This window comes from Triturus cristatus, chromosome 3_1, assembly GCF_964204655.1.
Source record: "Triturus cristatus chromosome 3_1, aTriCri1.1, whole genome shotgun sequence".
NCBI classification, from domain to species: Eukaryota; Metazoa; Chordata; class Amphibia; order Caudata; family Salamandridae; genus Triturus; species Triturus cristatus.
This window is the reverse complement of record NC_140583.1, coordinates 738,745,465-738,765,721: the sequence shown is the minus strand read 5'-3', so window position 1 is coordinate 738,765,721 and position 20,257 is coordinate 738,745,465. Positions and strand designations below refer to the sequence as shown.

The window sequence follows — 20,257 nt, the reverse complement described above, 5'->3', positions numbered from 1 at the left end:
ATTACAAAACAACCTGGTTTTGCAAGAGGGGCCCCTGAGTTTTTGGGCCCAGGCTCAACAGCCATCTGGGAAACCTACCAAACCCGCACAGTTCTGAAAACTAGACACCTTAGGGGTGTCCATTGAGGTATGGCTTGCGTGGATCGCCCAAGGTTTTCCTATTCAGATCCCCTGCAACCCTCAAATTTAGCTAAAAAACTCAAATTTTCCTGTTGCAGGCACTAGGCGTACCCACACAGGTGAGGTACCATATGCAACAGGAGACTTTGGGGAACCCAGAATTGTAGAGCAACTTTTATTGCCTATTGACTTTCTATGCATTTCTGCCTTCCAAATGTAAGACAATGTGTAAAGATGAAGTCACTTCGAAAAATGTACTATAATTCACATGCCAGTATGGGTACCCACAATTTCGGAGGTGTGCAAATAACTACCACTTGTAAACTCTATATTTTGGGGTCGATTCCGATCCATTAAAAAAATTCCCCGTACGAATCGTATCCGGATTTTTTTACGTACGATTCGTACAAATCCCGTACAAACTGGCAAGTACGATTCGTATGTGAAAAAATCCATACGAATCGCATTGGGAAAATTCCCCGACACATCCTCGGGTCGGAAAAAGTGTCCGACACGTCCCCGGACATTTTTACGTACGAATCGGGAAACTGAAGTCCGAGCGCGCAAGTACGATCTGTCCCGTCCGTCCGAATGCACAACCGTAAGTAAAAAACACCGTCCGGAGCGAACTCCCATGGCAAGCATGGAGACGTCCAAACATGTGCCCGCATACGCGCCGAACACAGCATGGGTCCACTCCAGGGTAATCCACAATCCCTGGGTACCTTTAAAATCCCCATGCTGTTGGAAGAAAAGGAGGCAAATTTGGCATGGATACCTTATGTGGACAAACCGTTACAGGGGCCTTAGCACAAACTACCCCAAAGAGCCAAAAAGAGGCTTAGAACAGGGGAGGAAAGTCCTAGCAGCAAAAAGGTTAAGGTCAGGCATGCCCTAGATATTGAGGACTCTGCTTCTGATCAGGGAGTGGACAATGACAATGCTGGACAGCACGACAGAAGTCACAATAGTTCACCAAACCCTGATGGATTGTTTGGAGGGAGTAGTACTGAGTGAGTACATAACGTTGGAAACATCAGATACCAGAGTAAGCGTTCCTCATCATTTATATGAAATCCAGCTTTGGTTGGAGGGACATACCAAGGAATATTAGTGCCCTCTTTTGGGAGGAACTCACTGAATGATATGAAGTCCCTTTGGTCGAAAAAGATTGGCCACCACACTTTGTAATGGATTCCCCAAAAAGGGAAATGGTAAGTTTACCACATAAAACATTCATACGACAAGTAGTGGGCTCTTTTGCTGGCTCCTGCATCATACCGCAACCATAATTGGTAGGATGACAGTTCACTTTATCACAAAACTGCATTGAGAACAACCCCACAACCTCAAAAACGACATACAATAAAAGAATGAAACTAAACAATGTTAGAGAAATCCTGGAACTTCTTGAATACCAAGGGGTAATAGAAAGTTGCAACTCTTTAATGAATAAACCATTATCTCCCATACTGAAACTGGACAATTCATATCATCTAGTATTAGATTACAGACATATAAAGATAGTGACTCACACATTTTCAGTCCAAGATACACACAGTGCAACACTAATGAATAACATGATGCGGAAGAAATATAAAGCAACACTAGATATCTCAAATGGATTTTTCTGCCAAAATATAATGCCTGGAAGCAGATACCTGCCGTTTACTCCAAGGGTTTAAGAATAGCCCAGGCTGGTTTAAGCCAGGGTTACAGAACTCCTTGAAAATTTTAACCACCAGGCATTGTCCTATGTCGACGACATATACCTGACGGACGATGACCTTATGGAGCAATTGCCTAGAGTGTACCGCATAATCCTGCGGATTGCTCAAATGGGCTATAGATTTAGTTTAATAAAAATAAAAGACGCCTATTTTTGGGATACAAATTGGCGAGTGAAGGCAAAAGCCTGGCGATCCACTTTCTAGACAAATGTGCATTGCTACCACCTCCAACAACTCTAAAAAGACTACAGTCCATATTAGGATTACTAACTTTTGGCAGAACATACACTCCAGATTACTCAGAATGGGTTAAACCATTCTGCAACCTAATACATCCTGACTTTGCAAGTACACATTGGACACAGGAACATAAAGAATTTTAACGTTCTGTACAAGCTGACAAGGTAGCTTCCAAACACTTCCAAACACGTGTGAATACTACTAACCTGGAGATCCGTGTAACCGCGGGTGCATCAAGCTACACATATGTCACGTTCAGTGAAGGAGGCACAGTACCAATTGCATATAAATCGCATTTATATACTAATGCTGAAACGCGTTTTGCATCTATTGAGAAAATACTGATTGCAGTACAGACTGGTGAAGTGAGAGAGCGAGCCCTGGCTCAAGGGAAATTCATAATTGTCATGACCCCAGTACTGACCTTAAAGGCGGTAACCAGAGCTAGCATTCCAAACACTAAGGCTCTACATCCTAGATGGATTAAGTGGGATAACTCACTCACTGCAACAGATGTAGATTGCAGATTTTATTTCACACTACAAACACAAGCATTTCTGGAATATGAACAAGAATATCCTCTGACTAATAATGCCCTAAATCGCTATGGTTACATCATATATATTGATGGTTCTGAACAGCTGGCCGTAGGGACAAAACACCAATACTCAGCCGCATGCACAGTTGTATAAAAGCACATGCACCATGGAGAATTCGGTCCTGAGAAAACTTACACGCAGTCACTAGGTGACTGCACAGCACAGCTGCAAGAACAAAAGGCTGTAATACTGGCACTACAGAATAGGGATGACGGATTCTTGACACCTACAGTGTGTGATTTGTATTACTGTGTACAGTCATATTAATGGAGCCAGAATGGATTCAAAGATTCAAAAGGCTGCACAGTTAAGCATAGGCTGCTTTGGGAACAGGTGGCGAAGCTGAAAGAAAGCTTGCCATGGGCTCATGTTATTCAAACACTGAGTCAGCAATGTGTTGGTGTTCACGTTACAGGGATTTTAATTTGCTGATGAAGTGGCAAAAGGAACAGTTTGCACTGTCGTCGTTGCTGAAATCACTTGTTATTGTACGGAAATAGACAGACATCATTGCGACCATCAATGCAGCTCGCAACAACACATACCTGCGGAAAGGCTTTGCACGTTAGTGCTCCTACAATTTAGATGCACAGAACATTCTGTATGCTCAGATTCCAAGAGTGGGGAACAGAATAATACTAAACATTGATCGCAGACTGGGATTGATTCTAGCTGCACATGAGGGTCTAGCTTCTGCTCATGCAGGGGTGGCCGTTACAATTTCATTATTACAGCAACGCTACTGGTGGGCGGGTCTTTACAAACAGACCAAGGACTTTGTCCTTAAATGTGACATCTAGCAGCAGATGAAGGGTTCCACTGTGGTGCATTCACCACAGACACCTCTACTAATTTCAAACAAGCCTCCGGCTTGTGTTTACTTTGACCACTGTGGCCCCTATCATCAGACAGGGCTTACAAGTATATCTTGGTAGCAGTGGATTCCTGCTCTAGATTCCTTTGGGTCTGGCCACAGTGATCGGCTGAGGGCTGAACTGGTATAGAGGATCTGTGAGTCTTAATCGGGACATATGCAGTTGTTGCATTACGTTCTGACCAGGCCTGGCGTTTAGCTCTCAGGCTTACAAAGAGACCATGGAAGGTTTGGTATGACTCTGTCTTTCTCATCTTCATGCCATCTCAAAGGGATATGCGGTCATGGAAGGGAAAAACCGTGACTTAAAGCAGTCTTTACAGTGAGGGTACTAGGATCAATTTGCAGTTGGGTACATCATCTATATGGGTTCCAGAGGGCTTTAAATAATATGCCAATAAAGTCCCTTTGTGGTTGGACTCCTTAAATGATCCTGTCTGGGGTTAAGATGTGGGCCCCAGATCTTGACAAGGCAAACAAAGTGACAGCGAAAACATTATTTGATATCAATTAACGTTTTCCTGTTTTACAGGAACTGAACGACTTCCGGGATGCATAAAGCAATGTCCTAGTAAAATGTACTGCCACTGTGGAAGTGAAGGTTGTTCCAGCAAGGACTGGCTGGATCCAAAAGATCGGGGATGTGGCCGGAGAAAATATTGTGGACAAGAAAGAATTTAGGCCATCCTATAGAGCGCCTATGCCTGTCCTGGCTGTTGAGGATACAAGAACTGTGCTTCTCCCGTCTCTTGCTGGCCATCGAGACAAAAGGTTTGCCTCTATTGATCTGAACAAATCACACTATGTGGCCGATTCTGAACAGTAAGCAGCATGGGCTCACCTGTCTCCTCTCACTAACATACAGCAGGTTCAGATGGAAGCTCCTATTTAAAATGAAGCCTGCTCTCTCCATGGGACAACAATAAACAACAACGAAGTATGTCTTCTACTTGTCTCAAAACAACAACTACTGTACAGTCATTGAATACTGAAACAGAAATTCCAAACCAAAATCCTGAAAAGAGTAGTGTCTGCGTAAATACAACACCGATTGTGCCTTCATCAAGTTCAACACAACCTTCTGAGTTCCCAAAAATAGATCTGAAAGCTTTTGATTATTTTATTGACTTTGACAACTTCTCCTCCCACTCATCGGAGCAACTGCTGCCCCTTCCGCCCTTACACTTTGGACTAAAGGTGCATGTCTTCCAACTTTGTCTGAAAAGAACATACTTTGTTTCTCCATGATGACATCTTTGTTTTGCCATTGCATTGCTCTTCCTGGTCATTTGGATTTGTTTTATGACTGTGTTCTTTCTTCTTCTGAATGAACATTTCATCTCAGAATGCTCAGTAGTCGACACAGTTAACCTGATTTTGAAACCACAGGCATCATCACAGTGAACAAATGCACTTGTCCCTCATGAACATTTCAGCTGTTCCAATGTCACTAAAAAGATTCACAAAGATTAACCTATAACAGCACAGGAATGAACATGATAAAACAGCAGTGTGTGCCCAATGCTTCAAGTTAATAAATTTACAGTGGACAAGCCCAGAGAGAGAACAGCTGCAACCTTTGATACATACTGATGGTAGGTAGAAATCAATAAAACAAACAAATCAAGAAGTCCCTGGTGCATCAAATAAACCAGTATTGACAGTTCCTTTAGAGAATGATCGTGCAAGGAGGTGGTACCAGGGGAGTGATGCAAGCAAACTAATCAGCTTTGAGGTCAATTTAGTAGGGAAAGATAGAACACAGGGATGATAAAAATATATTGTAACAAGGGCGAGATCAGGGGCTCTGTTTATGGTGAGGTTATAGAAATATACACGTGGTCACATAGTCACACATAGAATGTCATCTCTGTATTTCTGGCTAATTGAAACAAAATCATTTTTTCAACCGGTTGAAATTTTGTTTGTTAGTCCTCCTTTGACTACATTCTAATTTACTGAAATCCTTTTTGACAAAAGTTTCAGGGCATACTGTATTGCACAGTATGCCATGGTATTAAGACCAAACTAATTCACAAACACGGGACATGGTGGACTGTGATTCATAATGTCTTGTCACTTTAAGACCCTCGACACAAGAAAGATTTTGTTTTTGGGTTAATGAGGTAGAATTAAATTGAGATCATTTGAATGGGTGGTCGATCTATAATTGTACATGTAAATATGCTTTTTTGTTTTTACAGATGTGCCCCTGACGAAGGGACGCCAGTCCCGAAATGCATTGGGCTGATGTTATAATTATGTTTGTTTAAATAACATAAAAACTCAGTTGTTTTTGATATACAACAAGGTTGACATTTGTATAGTGTTATGTACTAATGTGAAATAACGCAACAGTGTTCGGATTGAAATCAAGATGGATCGTATTAAAATCATGTGAGAAATGTCAAATTATTTCATTGTTAATTTGTGCTAAATGTTTGTATATCCTTCAAGTAGTGTGAACCAGTTGGCTGCTGGCCCTAGTTTTTCTCAAATTAAAAGATGAAGCACATAATTGGGTCCAGTGTAAGGAGCAAACAGATGGTGCCTCAGAAGCAGAATGGGACACAGAGGAAGAAGAGGAAGAAATAGGAGACCTAATAGAAGCAACAACACAAGCACTGTCACACTATTCCTCAATACCCACGTTCCCCCACCCACTTATGTCAGGGAATATTCACAATAATATGCCACCACGCGCACCAACACAAATGTCATGTGCAGATACAGTAGCAAGATAAAGCAGAGACAGTACAGCACCAAGGAGGAGAACCGCAACCTTCAATAGAATAGCAGACAGGTTGCAGGCACATTTAAGAGAGAAAGTAAGAAGACCAGCAATGACTACTAGAAGTATGAGTTCAGCTGGCAATGTTGCATTGACAGTGAGAAATAAAGATAGAGTAAGAACTAGAGATCTTACACCTAAATAGGTAATATCTGAAAAAGAAGGAGATATATATGTGAACCCCTTCTGCAATTATTTAGCTGGATGGACAGAAGGACAGGCCCTACAGAGGAGACCATGGCTCAGGGGACGATCATTTTTACCCAGATAACATGACAATAACAGAAATATGCATCAAGGGTGGGGAGGGAGACCGTGATGGGGATTATGTTACATGCAAAAATGTCTACCAGCTTGGGCAAAGTATTCAAAGTGACAATCTAGAAGCCAAATTCAACAAGGAATTTGAGGCAAGGAAGAATATAATGATATGGACACCTTTGCAATAAATAGTAGAATAATGCAGTTACCACTAATTCAGAAAGGAGCTGGCTAGTTAAATTATATTCCATTGCCACAAATGGACAAAGAAGGACTAAAAAAGAAGTTACCACCCCTGTCGTACAGGGCAGATAAGTGGATCAATAGCTTTGAGAGACATACTGCAGGGTTGGCCTTAGCTATAGGAGATATAAAAAGTCTATTCAGTGGGTTAATTGGGAGCCAAACTGACAACATCTTCAAAACAGCTAGAATTCCAGGAGTAATACGTTTAATGGATCTCAATTTAACAATAATAGAAAATAAATATGGTAAGTACTAAGGAAAAACCATCCAAATAAACCATATATAGGAGGCATGATGGCAGAGACAATGAAACCGAATGAAAATGTAACTGATTATGTAAACAGAATGAATGAAAGGTGGAGTGAGTCAAGAGACAGGGAAAGCATGGGAGAACGAAGGAAGTAACACTTTATTCTTCTATAACATAATAAAAAGAGAGCCTCCAGCAGATGTACAGGCCAATTTAGGGAATATAGTAGGGTTGGAAACAAAGCCCTGGTTGGAAAGACTGGCACATATTGTACTCTTTTCCAAAAAGAAAGGAGAAGGAAAAACAAAGGGAAAATGAAAGAGGAACTGCTAGACTAGTACAACATAAAAAAGCCAGCAACAGAAGGGGCATAATTGGCTGTCACGGCACCTCAGAATATAATGTCACAACCACAGTAGCAATATTACAAAGTGAGCCACTCAAGTAGTGGAAGGGAAAGAGGAAGTTTTAGAGATAATATGGGCAACAGAAGGGCGATAGAATGATTCTACTGTCATAAAATGGTCCACATGGCAAGAGAGTGCAGATACAAGAAAGCAGACATGCAGGCAAAAGCAATAAAGATACAGGGGCAGGGACAACAGATGCAGAATACACCCCTGCAAAATAGCTTAATACAAGGACAACACATTCTGAGTTCACTCCAACAAAGTAACTTCAAAGGTTATCTGAATCAGAATACACAAATCCAGCAGCAGCAAAGCAACCCCTTAAGACAGCAAAGACACGGAGGAATGGTAGTGACAGCAGGGACAAATCCATTCTATGGGAATACAGGAGACAATGGTCAGCACCAACAATACATACAATGAAGGGGCCCACAGAGCATTCCAATGTGTCCAATATTATCGGTGATGCATAGATCAGATGAGGAACCCACTGTGACAGTTGCCATAAACAAAATTCCATATACCTTTCTAGTAGATACAGGGGCAACAAAACCATGCATAAAAGAAGAAAAGATGCCAATATCAAATACAGCTATGGATACACAAGGATTATTTGGGGCAGTAAATAGGGTTCCATTTACAGCAACAGTTGAGATGGAAATAGGAGGAGTTTTAGTAGATGGAAAACTGTTATTCTCACCATCATCTCCAGCTAATCTTTTAGGAAGGGATGTGATGCCTAAACTAAATATGACAATACATTTTGCCTATGATTGCACAATGGGCTGCTCAATTTCAGGGGTTTAAAAAGAGCTATGATGTTACTTATTAGAGCAGAGATCAATAAACTATACTGAGCCGGGCCTTCTGATGAAAAAGGGTTTCTAAGGGCAGTAGATGCTATAATACCAAATGCACCCCAACTGCAGGAGAGATTAGTAGAAATACCAAAATGAATTCCTGTTCAGATGCCAAGAAACACTCCAATCACAACAGTTGCAGGACACACCACTCTTGATAACCATAGCTGAAATTGAAATAACTCCGACACATGGTATACTATTGGCCACTGAGGAGCACCAAGCATCATAGTCATGTATAATATTCATGAAGCCTGGACTAAGATTATGATATCTACTTGATGAATAACTGTTTGGAGACAGTAAGCCAACAACTTCCACTGTGCTGTTTGAAAATACAGTTATGATTCGGGTAGAATTAGAGCTAGGAACATTCACACCCAAGTTAAGTCCCAACTCAATGAAAGACTAAGATTTAGCAAAAAGACCACCACAGTTGTGGACAACAGGACCATATGTTGTAGGTTTGATACAAACAGCAACACCATTAAAAGTTACCATAAAGGCAGGGGCACTTTTACCTAGGCTTAACCTGTATCCTTTGACAAAAGAAGCAGATGAGGGGATAGCACCTACTATTACAGCATTGGTGCAGCAAGGAGTACTATATTCAGGGGTTTCACCCTGTAATACTCCTATATACCCTGTAAAGAAATCAAAGGGCGGTATTAAGAGGATGGTATAGGATTTTCACCCACTCAAATATATACTGGTACCCGTGTTCCCAGTGGTACCGGATCCAGCAATAATATTGACAAACATCACAGCTGATGTGACACATTTTTCAGTGATTGATTTGAAAAATGCTTTCTATAGTGTCCCCCTGCACCTGGAAAGTCAATACCTATCAACATTTACCTATAGAGGAATCCAGAATTTGTATACTCGTCTGCCACAGGGGTATTGTGATTCCCCTAATATATTCAATAGGGTAGTCAAAAATCACCTTTCAAACCTACAGTCTGCTTCTGCAATATGTGGATGACATCCTAATAAGTAGCAGGTCAGAAGAGCAGTGCAGAAAAGATACAAAAAATGAGTTAACTGTCTTAGCGCAAAGGGGGTACAGAGTTGAAAAAGATAAAGTGCAATACGCAGTTTCTGAAGTGCATACTTGGGTCAAATAATATCTGCCTCAGGACGAAGAGTTACATCGGAAAGAGCAGAGTGTATCAGGAAAAAGACAGGGCATAAAACAGTGAAAGAGATGCAACAACAATTAGGCCTCTGTAATTATGTCAGACAGTGGGTGTTTGATTATAGCTCACTGATAGCACCCTAATTGCAGGGAATGAAAGCGGCAAAACAAACAGAAGAAAAATACACTGGACAGAGGAAATGGCAGCAATATTCAAGAAACTAAAAGAGGAGATATGTATCGCCCCTGTGCTTGGTACATCAGATTACACTAAGGCTTTACAAAAGACACACAATTGATGGACGGAATGCAGAACAAATCAAAACATTCACCTCCAGTCAAGAGATCTGAGTTAAATCCATCGTTCTTTTGCTCACCATGCCACCCCAGTTTAGACCTGGCCATACGCAAATCAGTCTTGACCCTGTGCCTCATGGGAACAGTCCAGCCCGAACTGCCAAGCCAGGTCCTCCCTGGACCGGAAACAAGCATCCTAGGACCGGTTTCGGAGTTTCAGCCAGGATAGCTTGATTCCAGTGGCACAGTGAGCCCAGGACCCACGTCTGGGCATACCTGGCGCACTTAGGGCGAGAAAGCAAAAGACACACAATTGATGGACGGAATGCGGAACAAATCAAAACATTCACCCCCAGACATGGGTCCCGGCTCTCCATGCCATTGGAATCAAGCTATCCTGGCTGAAGAGGGGTGAAACCCCGAAACCGGTCCGAGGATACTTGTTTCCAGTCCAGGGAGGACCTGGCTTGGCAGTTTGGGCTGGACTGTACCCATGAGGCACATCTTTCTCCCCCTTGCCCCCTTCCTTGCGCTCCCCTTGGTCTGGTGGTTGACCGGGAGCGCTGTGGGAGTGACGGCAGGCTTCCGACGGTGGCAATAGATGCAGCCCGAGGACATCAGGTTCCCTCTTCCCCACCTTCTTCCTCCCCCCAGCTTATAGATCTGTGGGGCATCGGCGGTCATATCAGACCGTGGGGGGGTGCGGGGCAGCGGCGCTGCAGAGACTGGTGCGTGGAGGAAGGCCCAGCATATTGGGGGCTGTTCAGGACCTGGGGTACTGGAAGTGGCACTGATCACCTCCCCTCGCAATATAGACCTGGAGGGAGTGAGCTCGGCAGACGTTCGGACCGCATTGGGAGTCCCAGTTGGGCACCGGGAGATGCTCCTGCATCGGTGGTTGTATCGGGCCACGTGGGGGTGCTTCCGGGGGGGCCTACGCCTGGCTCTGGTATGCGGCTTCCTTCTTGGGAAGAGCGTGGAGGCTGCACTGCGCTCCCCCTAAATCCCGCTAAATCCTGCTCCCCTCTGTTGGGTGAGGTGTACGGCAGTCTGGTCGGGCCATGGAGATAATCCATGGCACGGTGCGGGGCGGTGTGAGGATTGTCCCGGGGGCCGCAGGCCGGGCCACCACCCGAGAACTGCTGTCCGGAGAGAGGCAGCCCTGCCTGTCATCTGTGGAGTACTGACTACCAGGGTCTGATCGACGCACGTGGATTCCCTGAGGGGGCCCAGTGAGGGGGCCCTGGCTAGCATGGACTAAGCTGTGTCACTGTCACTGGGCTTCAGGGGCCCCACTGAGACCATTTGCTGGGGGAAGAGGGGTGCTAGGAAGGCTCCTTTGCCCCCTGCTGTGAGTCTGGCTGCCTCCCTGTTGAATCATCAGTAGTCATCGGTTTCCGTTCGGTGGTCTGGTCGAGCTGCGGGGGTCCGGTGAGGGAGTGTTCTGGTAAAAGACCCCCCCCCCTTCTTTCCACCTACTGCTTGGATCCATTGCTGCCAGTTCAGGCGACGCTGGGAACAACCCGAAGGCCACCATGACGCAAGACAAAGGTGGGAGTGGGTCATCTAAACAGGGACCTATAGATAAATTTACGGGCCCAGGAGTCACGGCGGAGTCATTGTGGGGACCGCAGGGACCCATACCTGATAACGCAGCACTTATGACCGCCATCACGCAGTCTAGAGACATTCTGGATGCTAAGATAGGGGCAGTCGGCTCTGATGTAATGCTGCTGCGGCAAGATCTCCGGAACGCCGTATCTCGCATCACCGAGACCCGGATCTCCGGAGTGGAGGACGATCTCACCATACTAAAGAAATAGGTGGCGGCCATGGAGACCAGTCAGCGGGGCCCTGCGTTGTGGGTGGAGGATGCGGAGGGGAGGGCACGACGTAACAACCTTCGCTTCGTTGGTTTTCCAGAAGGCTGCGAGGGGGGAAACATGGAACAGTTCCTCGCCCAATGCTGGAGAGTTGGCTCCCCCCGGACTCCATGTCTCGCTGCTTCGTGATCGAGCGAGCCCATCAGGCGCTTACGCAGAGGCCTCCTGCAGTGGCACGCCCAAGACCAGTCATTGCAAAGCTTTTGGATTACCACGACCGCGATGCCATCCTGAAGCAAGCGAGGCTTAAGGAACCACTGCAGTACGACAATGCTCGCATCCTCGTCTTATACAAAGTTAGTCCAGCAACAAAGACAGTCTTTTCTGGTGGCTAAGGCCCGACTGCGAGAACATAAACTTCCCTACGCCCTGCTATATCCCGCTCGTTTGCCGGTGGTCTATCGCTCCCGCACTCATGTTTTTGACTCGCCAGAAGAAGTGTTTAAATGGACCGATGAGACAGTGAGGCTGCAGCCCCATACACCGCCCAGAATAGAGTCTGATTCCTTGTCGTCGGGGGCGGCTAGGCTGGGGCCCCCTCTGAAATCCAACAACACCAGAAGATCACGGTCCAGGCACCACTCCAGGTCCCACGAGGCACCATCGCGGTCTGGTTCAGCCCCGGGCCGGCAGGTTCCTGTGCCTTGACCGACACACCGATGAGGGGTGGCAATGAAGCTGTTTGAACTGTTTCAAACGGAGAGACTTGCTGATGGGCCGGGTTCACCTAGTGGACCGGCGCTGGCAGAGAGAGTACCAGGGTTAGATGGGTTGTAAGTTGGGGATCCATTGGTTGGGGCTGGTCGGGCCCTCCCGTTGGGGGGTGCGGGCCGTTCTCACCGCGACAGATGCTTCATTGTTTTTGAAGTATAGGGTGGGGGGTTTGGGGGTTGGTGGTTTGCACTACACCACACTGACAGAGGGTCTATGTATTTCTATCGGGCTCATCTTCACCCCTGTGCAATGGCAGACACAGTATCACATGGCAGAACGTGCTCGTGGGGAGAGTAAGACCTTGGATTCGATTCGCTTTCTCAGCTGGAACATACGGGGTGCCCTCGATAAGATTAAATGTGGGGCCATACTTCAACAGGCCAAACGGGCTGGGGCAGACATCCTTATGCTGCAGGAGACACACCTTTTGGGGACCAAATCTCTTTGCGTTAGGAGGTATGGGTACCACCAGGTGTTTCACTCTGGCTTTGTGAGGGGATCGCGAGGAGTGGCTATACTGATTCATCGAAGGGTTCCATATGTGCAGGTAAAGAAATGGACCGACACTCAGGGGAGATATTTATTCCTGCAGGGAAAGGTTGGGGATGAATCACTAGTGCTAGGTATATGTCCCTCCTCCATTACAATGGAATCTAGTGGAGCGTATTATGACCATTTGGATGGACGTGCCAGATGGGGTGTCTGTGGTAGGGGGGAACTGGAATGATGTGATGGACATGGCAGCAGATTGATGGAGGGCGAGGGGGGGCACGGGGAGTGGCGGTACCACGAAACTCCATTCTCTGGCGACAGGCTTGGACTGGATAGATGCATGGCGACATGTACATCGGCATGATCAAGAGTTCTTGTATCTATCGTCGGCGCATGATTCCTATTCCAGACTAGATTATTTTTTTGTCTCAAGAGTGCATGTGGGCAGGGTGGATGCAGCGGAGATACTTCCAAGAGGATTATCGGATCACTCCCCAATAGCCCTTACAGCGCAGCTGGGGCGGGGGAGGCAGCCGTTCAGGTGGCGCTTGTCGGTGTGTTACTTGCAAGATGCTGACTATAGGGGGAACATGGGCATAGCCATAGATGACTATCTGAGTGTAAATGTTGGGTCGGTCGCGGGGACCGATATGGTGTGGGAGACAATGAAGCCAGTTTTGAGGGGAAGGGACATATCTTGGTGTGCGTTGTCACGTAGAGAACGCGGCGAGGCTCTTTTCCGGGCAGATGCAAACATTGGAGGTCTTGAGCATCGGGGTCGGGCAACCGGGGGTGGGCAGGCTAGGCGGCAATTGCTGTTTGCACAGCAAAATTACGCTGCGCTCCTAGATGAGACCTGGCAGGCTTGGCTGGCAACGCGAAGTAGGGTATACCAATGGGGGGACAAGTCTGGTAGGAAGCTCCATAACTTTTGTCAAGGGATATACCATTCACAGACACTTCCGGGGGCGTATTGGACGAGGCTGGTGAGCCACTCAAAGAGCCGCGGGCTCTGGCCGACAGCTTTGCCGCATATTATGCAGACTTGTACGCCCCTAAAGAATGATGATCTCCTGAAGTGATTGATCGGTTTCTGGCTGACATCCCACCCAGAGCCTTGACAGATGCAGTGAGGGAGGAATTGGAGCTCCCGCTGACAGATGAGGAGCTGAGAACCGCATTGGGGGAACTCAACTCTGGGAAAACTCTGGGTCCTAATGGGTTTCCGAGCGAATTTTTTTAAACGTTACTTCTTGCAGCTGGGCTCCCACTATCATGTGGCGGTAGAGGAGGCGCGGGAACGCGGCTTCCTCCCCCCGGACTGGAGACATGTGGAAGTGGTGGTGTTTCATAAACCCGGTAGGCCACCGGATCAACACACATCATATAGGCCCATCTCCTTGTTGAATGTAGAGGCCAAAATGTTGGCAAAGGCCCTAGCAAATCGTCTATTGCCTCACATAGCGACACTGGTCCACCTGGATCAGGCAGGTTTCATGCCTCAGCGGGCGACTAGGCACAATATTAGGCGGGCTCATGTTGCAGTAGCGGCCGCCCAACGACTGGGCGCTCCGGCGGCTTTGCTGCTAGCTGACATGGATAGTGCGTTTGATTCCCTCAGCCGAATATATCTGTTTGCACTGTTGCGTCGGTTGAATTTTGCAAATAGACACGTAGTTAGATAGACACATAGTCAGATTGCACAAATGAAATAGAACACAGTCAGAACGCACGTTCTGCTGAGCTGAGTTTTAACACTTGGAACATGTAGTCAGGAGGGTGGAAGTTCTTGCACCAATGAATGAAGGAGGGTGAGAGGCTTGCCTTTAGTTGTGTAATGTTGCTCAAATATGGCCATTGTCGATCACATGATTATTCTGTATGATTCAGCAAACATACAATATATCAAGGGCTACCTGCTGTATTCAATTTGAGAGTTGGGTGGCAATCCTACCTGGGTTCTCCCAGCCACTGTAAAATAAAATCTTTATACTTTATAACTTACTCTTGCTTGTTTTTCTAACCCTGCACACCACAGCAATGTTTCTGATGATTAGTACACTGATACAGTGTATGAAATGCAAGAACATTTAACTGTGCTTTCTTCTGATGGGTTATATGATGGTATAGCTAACTGTGATGGGATGTATTGTTTTCAACATTATGGACATCATTTTCTAAACAAAGCTAGTGCTCCTTGTGAACTCTTCATCTTTGCACAATGGAAACATTGCCCTACACCACTATGGGCAGTGCTAAGGCATTTGCACAGAAGGTTGACTATTTTTATGGGGATGACACATTTTATTTTAGGTTTGCAGCAGCAGTTTACTCTTCTTTTTTCTTTTCCCAACTCTCTGAACAAGGTTGGGAATTTCGGAGGGAGACAATATATGTTAATTCTATCTGGGGAATTAGAGATTGGCACGATCTCAGGAACTGAGGCTTTATTTAGGACCTGCTTAATACCACAACAAATGATTTTCTTGAACAAACTGCAACAGACTACGTCTTGGATTAGCCAAAATCAAAGACTTGAGCACACCATGGGTTCCTACACCTGTACGCTTTAAGAACTGGCAGCAGTTAACACCATACACTGAGCATACCATAGACAGCCTGCTGAGTAAATGTAAGCATATCTCATCAGACCCCAATTGGAAGGGATGGTTAGTATGGCCTCTAGACACTAACAAGTGTCAGGCATAATTCCTGGGTAACAGCAAGGGATTTACAGTCCATAGGCCTGACACGCGATTCACACAGAGTTACCATTTGGTGGTGGTGACCACATAAAGTGTTGGGAAGTTGTGCCTTGATTGGCTAAAAAACGCAACACTATCTCAGGTACAACAGCACTTGTCCCTTTTATCTGATGACCTGGGCCTTTGGGACCTCTTAATGAGTCCTCGAAAACCACGTCAAAAAAGCTGTTTGTATTCCATCTACAATGAGATTTGGATACTATCTCAACAGGAGGCTGCTAAATGAACTGCGCAAGATTGACAGGGGCTAATTTAGGCTCTTGTAGTAGTGGGTAACAGTATAACTACCTTATCCTCTAGGATATATTCTTTGGGTAACATTGTATCATCCACAATATATGTTATACATCAAGACATGCCTGCATTACAAGATGGACAGTCCCAATTTAAGACTATTCTATTGTTGAGCTGGACACTACAGACACTACATTCTGGCCAGGTGCCATAGTGACACATTAATATCACCATACCACCTGGCAGAACAACAGATAGCTATGGCATGGAAGAATGCAAAATATACAATACTATACTATTTTACATATAAAGAAACTGGAGAAATTACCATTCACCATTGCTGAAATTGCGTCCTGGGATTGGATAATCTATGGGCACATTACACTTCCAATCTCGACTTTTAACTTTCCGTGCTGTCTACAAGCCATAAAGTGGGCAGATATGAAGAGTTAGGTGAAAGGTGTCCATTGATTATTGCAGCACATATATTCTATACAAGAATCACTTTGGTTCATTAAATATTAACAATGATCCCTTGTGGATTCTTTGTATCTTTCTCTGAGTGACTGAGAGCATGGGTGCACGCGTAAAAGGTTCTAGATCTGTCACCATGATCCCTGAGAGTTCAGGTTTGTCATGTACAGTAGTTGCCAGAACTGTTAGCTCACAGTGCCCGCGTAAGACAGGAAGCTATCTGGTCCAAGGAAAGAAAAAATATCCTGCGGGGTGCACAGAGTCAGTCTAGCACCATCCTCAAAGTCTATGTTATCCACAAACGTGCAGTTCCTACTGATGAATGGAAACTACACGTCAATAATCATCCCACAGCATGCTAAACATGCCAAAATTACTACTAAAATGTAGGCATTTACTAAACCTCCTACATCAAAATGGTCAAGTGATAGCTCCTCAAACCGCTCCTATTAATTAATGTAGACTGTTGAATTCAGAAGGCAAATCAATTATATACAAAAGTATTACTAAATCTCTACACCTAAATCCTAGACCCATATTCTAAAGAAAATTCAAATAAGACTAAAGTAATTTGTTCCTCCAATACATTTGTCCACTGTCATTTTAAATACAGAGTTTAAATTTCTTCTATTGTAATGAAATTCCCACTTGTGACAAGATGCAACTCAGCCTCCAAAGACTGCAAAAAGATGAGAGTGTCAAAAACCATTTGCAGATGCGAATATTATAGTCAACATTAAGGTGGAATTTAATGAGCTCAATAAAATAAGTCACTTATTGTTTTCCACTGTATTTTCATTGTCTCAAAAAGAATATATGAATTAATATGCATCTGAATGTTCCGTTTGTCCTGTGCCATTTGACATCTCTGTTCTCAAGGTGAAAAGTAGGTACTCTAAGTAGAAAAGGCTCAAGAGTATTTTCTAGGTGGGGAAGGGCTGGAAGTACCTCTGTGGACACATCTGAGCCTCAGCTTTCTATAATGGATGCAATGTGCTGCAGGAAATTATTGCAATATTTGTAGATGACAAAAGAACAATCTGCGCAATCACTGCGTTTCTTATACATAAATCCTACACATAAAATCTATATGACAGATTTATCAAGAATTTGCACCACTACAAAGTCACATACAGTGACCCAATGTGGCACAAAGTTTTGATATGGTATTTCATTTCCTGCGCAAAACCTTTTACCTGAAAAGTGGCTGCTGTAGTGCAAATAGTGCTTTGCACTCCCTTGTGCCAAGAGGAAGTGAATGGGTTGTCCTTAGGTGTTCCAGCAGTACCACCCATGGATTTTGATGAAAATCCTTATCTATTAGAATTGTTAGAGCTTTGCATAAAAAATAACCAGTCATTGAGGAAGGCGTGAAGAAGGAGAACTGTTTTTATTTCTCCTAACATTTCACAAATTGCATGTGTGTTGCACTGTATAGCACATGTCCCATGTGGGGAATATTTTAAAGACTGTCCAGATATAGTGTTTTTTACTGCCATGATCTACTTCCATTTTGAAAAAAAAAACTATGCTAGACAGTAAGCACAGATCTTTGCACTATGGTGCAACATTTTGCCTGTTACTAGGGGGCCTTAAAGACAGCAGCAGTAGGGTCTTAATGACATACTTCTGCCCCTGAATGGTGAGGTACAATCAGAGACTGAGGATTTGCTTCTCCAAACCATGGTTAGGGCCTATTTCATTGCATCAGGAAACTGGCCGGATTTGAGTATGCCCACCCACAATAGCATGAATACAGCCTGGGACTGCACCCACCTACTGGCAGGAATGCAATGCCCTTTGGGCCGAAGGTTCTTCAGACCCACCTAAGCCGACGTAGCCCAGGTTGGCTGGGCTGGGGCAGCTGTCTAGTATATCAACTTCAGTTAAAGCATCCTGCTCATGTTTCTGAGCCCATTTGCAGCCATGTAGCTGGACCTTTTCTTTTTTTTGTTTTTAGGTCATGCTTACGCAGAGCATGTGATGTTTCTCGACATGCTGTATTCAGTTAGGATGGTTACAGGTCACCTCAAAATTCTGATTGGTTTTTGTCAGCGTCTTTAAAAAACATTACTTCTAATTGGATAACGGTTCCTACTTGTCCCACCTTTTTCTCAATGTTGACTCCCAAGGTTCGCCCCCAGGTCTTGTCCTCTTCCAATTTTTTTTTTTGTGCTCCTTTGTGTACACCGTTTTGTTGTTGGTGGTGGTTTGCCTTAGAATGTGTATCAGCACAGTGCCCCCTTCATGGGTGTCATGCTTGCATTTTCCATCCAGTAGCATGTGTAAACGAAATGTATTTTTGTTTTATCAGCATGGTGCCTGCTTCACGAACGGGCACTACGCTTCATGTTTCCTTTTTATTTTTTACTTCCGGGGAGGTAGCGTGTGTTATTTTGGAGTGGGAGCACCTGCTTTCATGTTTCAGCACGAGAGAGCCTACGCCGAGACTGGAACCTGGTTCCCCAGTTACAAAGTCAGCAGCTCTGGATTTTACACCTCAATCCCTGCCAAGACAATGGGAATTTTCAAACTTGGGCCATGTTTAATTTTATTTTTCCAATTGCATCTTCCGACTTCTGAGCGAGTTTAACATTTCACTTTGACTCCCTAATCTGCTTACTGTTCTTATGAGGCGACAGTCTGTTGTCTATGCTTATCATAAACTAATCGCATGTGGTGACGTGTAAATAAATGTCCCCCACCTGTCGTGGCCTCTCTCTTATGGCAGTTTTTGTCGAATCAGCACATGTAATTACCAAAACAGGGCTTCACGATATTGTGTAATATCACTATTTCAATAAGCTCTTTTGTAATACCTAACTTTTGCATGTCAGGTTGATGACGCGTTTATACCACGCTTTCTCGTGAAACTCGAAAGGCGGGGCCGGGATCGGCCCCGCCGCAAATATGGCGGGGCACCGACCACCTCCTCCCCTCGCCCTTGTGTGTCGGTCAAGCGGCGCTGACCACCGCGTCATCATGACGCGGTGGGCGCGCCGTGCGTTCGATTGGTCCACAATGGTGACCTATGGCCCGGAAGCGGTTAATGCGCTTCCGGGTCATGGGTGAGTTAGGGGGGCTGGGGGTCAGACCAGTTAGAACTGGTTTGACCCCAGGTACGAGCTTAAAGGGCTGGGGAGCGCGGGACTCTGTCTCTTTGTCCCGCGCTCTTACAGCACCTGGTCGCAGCCCTCTAGGAGGCTGCTTAACTGTTTTGTTTCCCCACCCTCCATCCCCTGTTGCAAGTTATTTAATGGCTGTTGTAAGTGACGGTGTTGTTCCTTCCTTAGGCGTTTTCTCCCGCTTGCAGGTCTTCAATCGTCGTATTTATTGCTATTCCTTGGTCAGGCGGTAAAGTCATGACTAGTGAGCAGTAAATTTAAGGTCCTTAGGGGGCGGCCTCATTCTCGGATGGGGTCGCCCAGGGGGAGGGACAAGGGGTCTCTCCTATAACTCCAGGGGCGGTACATCCGGTTGGCTGGATGGGTGCGGGGAAGGGGGGAGTCACGCTTTCTTTTAGGCTGGTTGGCCACCCCGCACTGGCATGGACGTCATTAAATGGCGCAGAGTGCAAGACCCCCCAAATTGGCGTGGAGTTCAGTTAACGTATGGGGGTAACCGGGAGGGGGAAGTACCCTCTCGGTAAGCGGGCCCCCTGCGCATGCGCAACCCTACGGGGGGGCGCGGTTAAATTGATAAGGATCTGACACCAGTTAATGACCTTGCCGTAGGCCCAAATAGGATACGCAGAAAGTAATTAATATATGATTATGATCTTTATGTTAGATTCGGATAGGAAAACTATGTATTAGTGATATGTTAAGGTTAGCCATCTGAAATCTGTGCATTTATATTGTAATCAAACGTCGTGTTATG

General features: G+C 45.2%; 1 protein-coding gene across 1 annotated transcript in view; it reads right to left on the bottom strand.

The window, feature by feature from the left end:
* The window catches only part of LOC146860897 (uncharacterized), a 1,545,865-nt gene that overhangs the window by 637,520 nt on the left and 888,088 nt on the right, over positions 1 to 20,257 (bottom strand). The window lies entirely within an intron of this gene.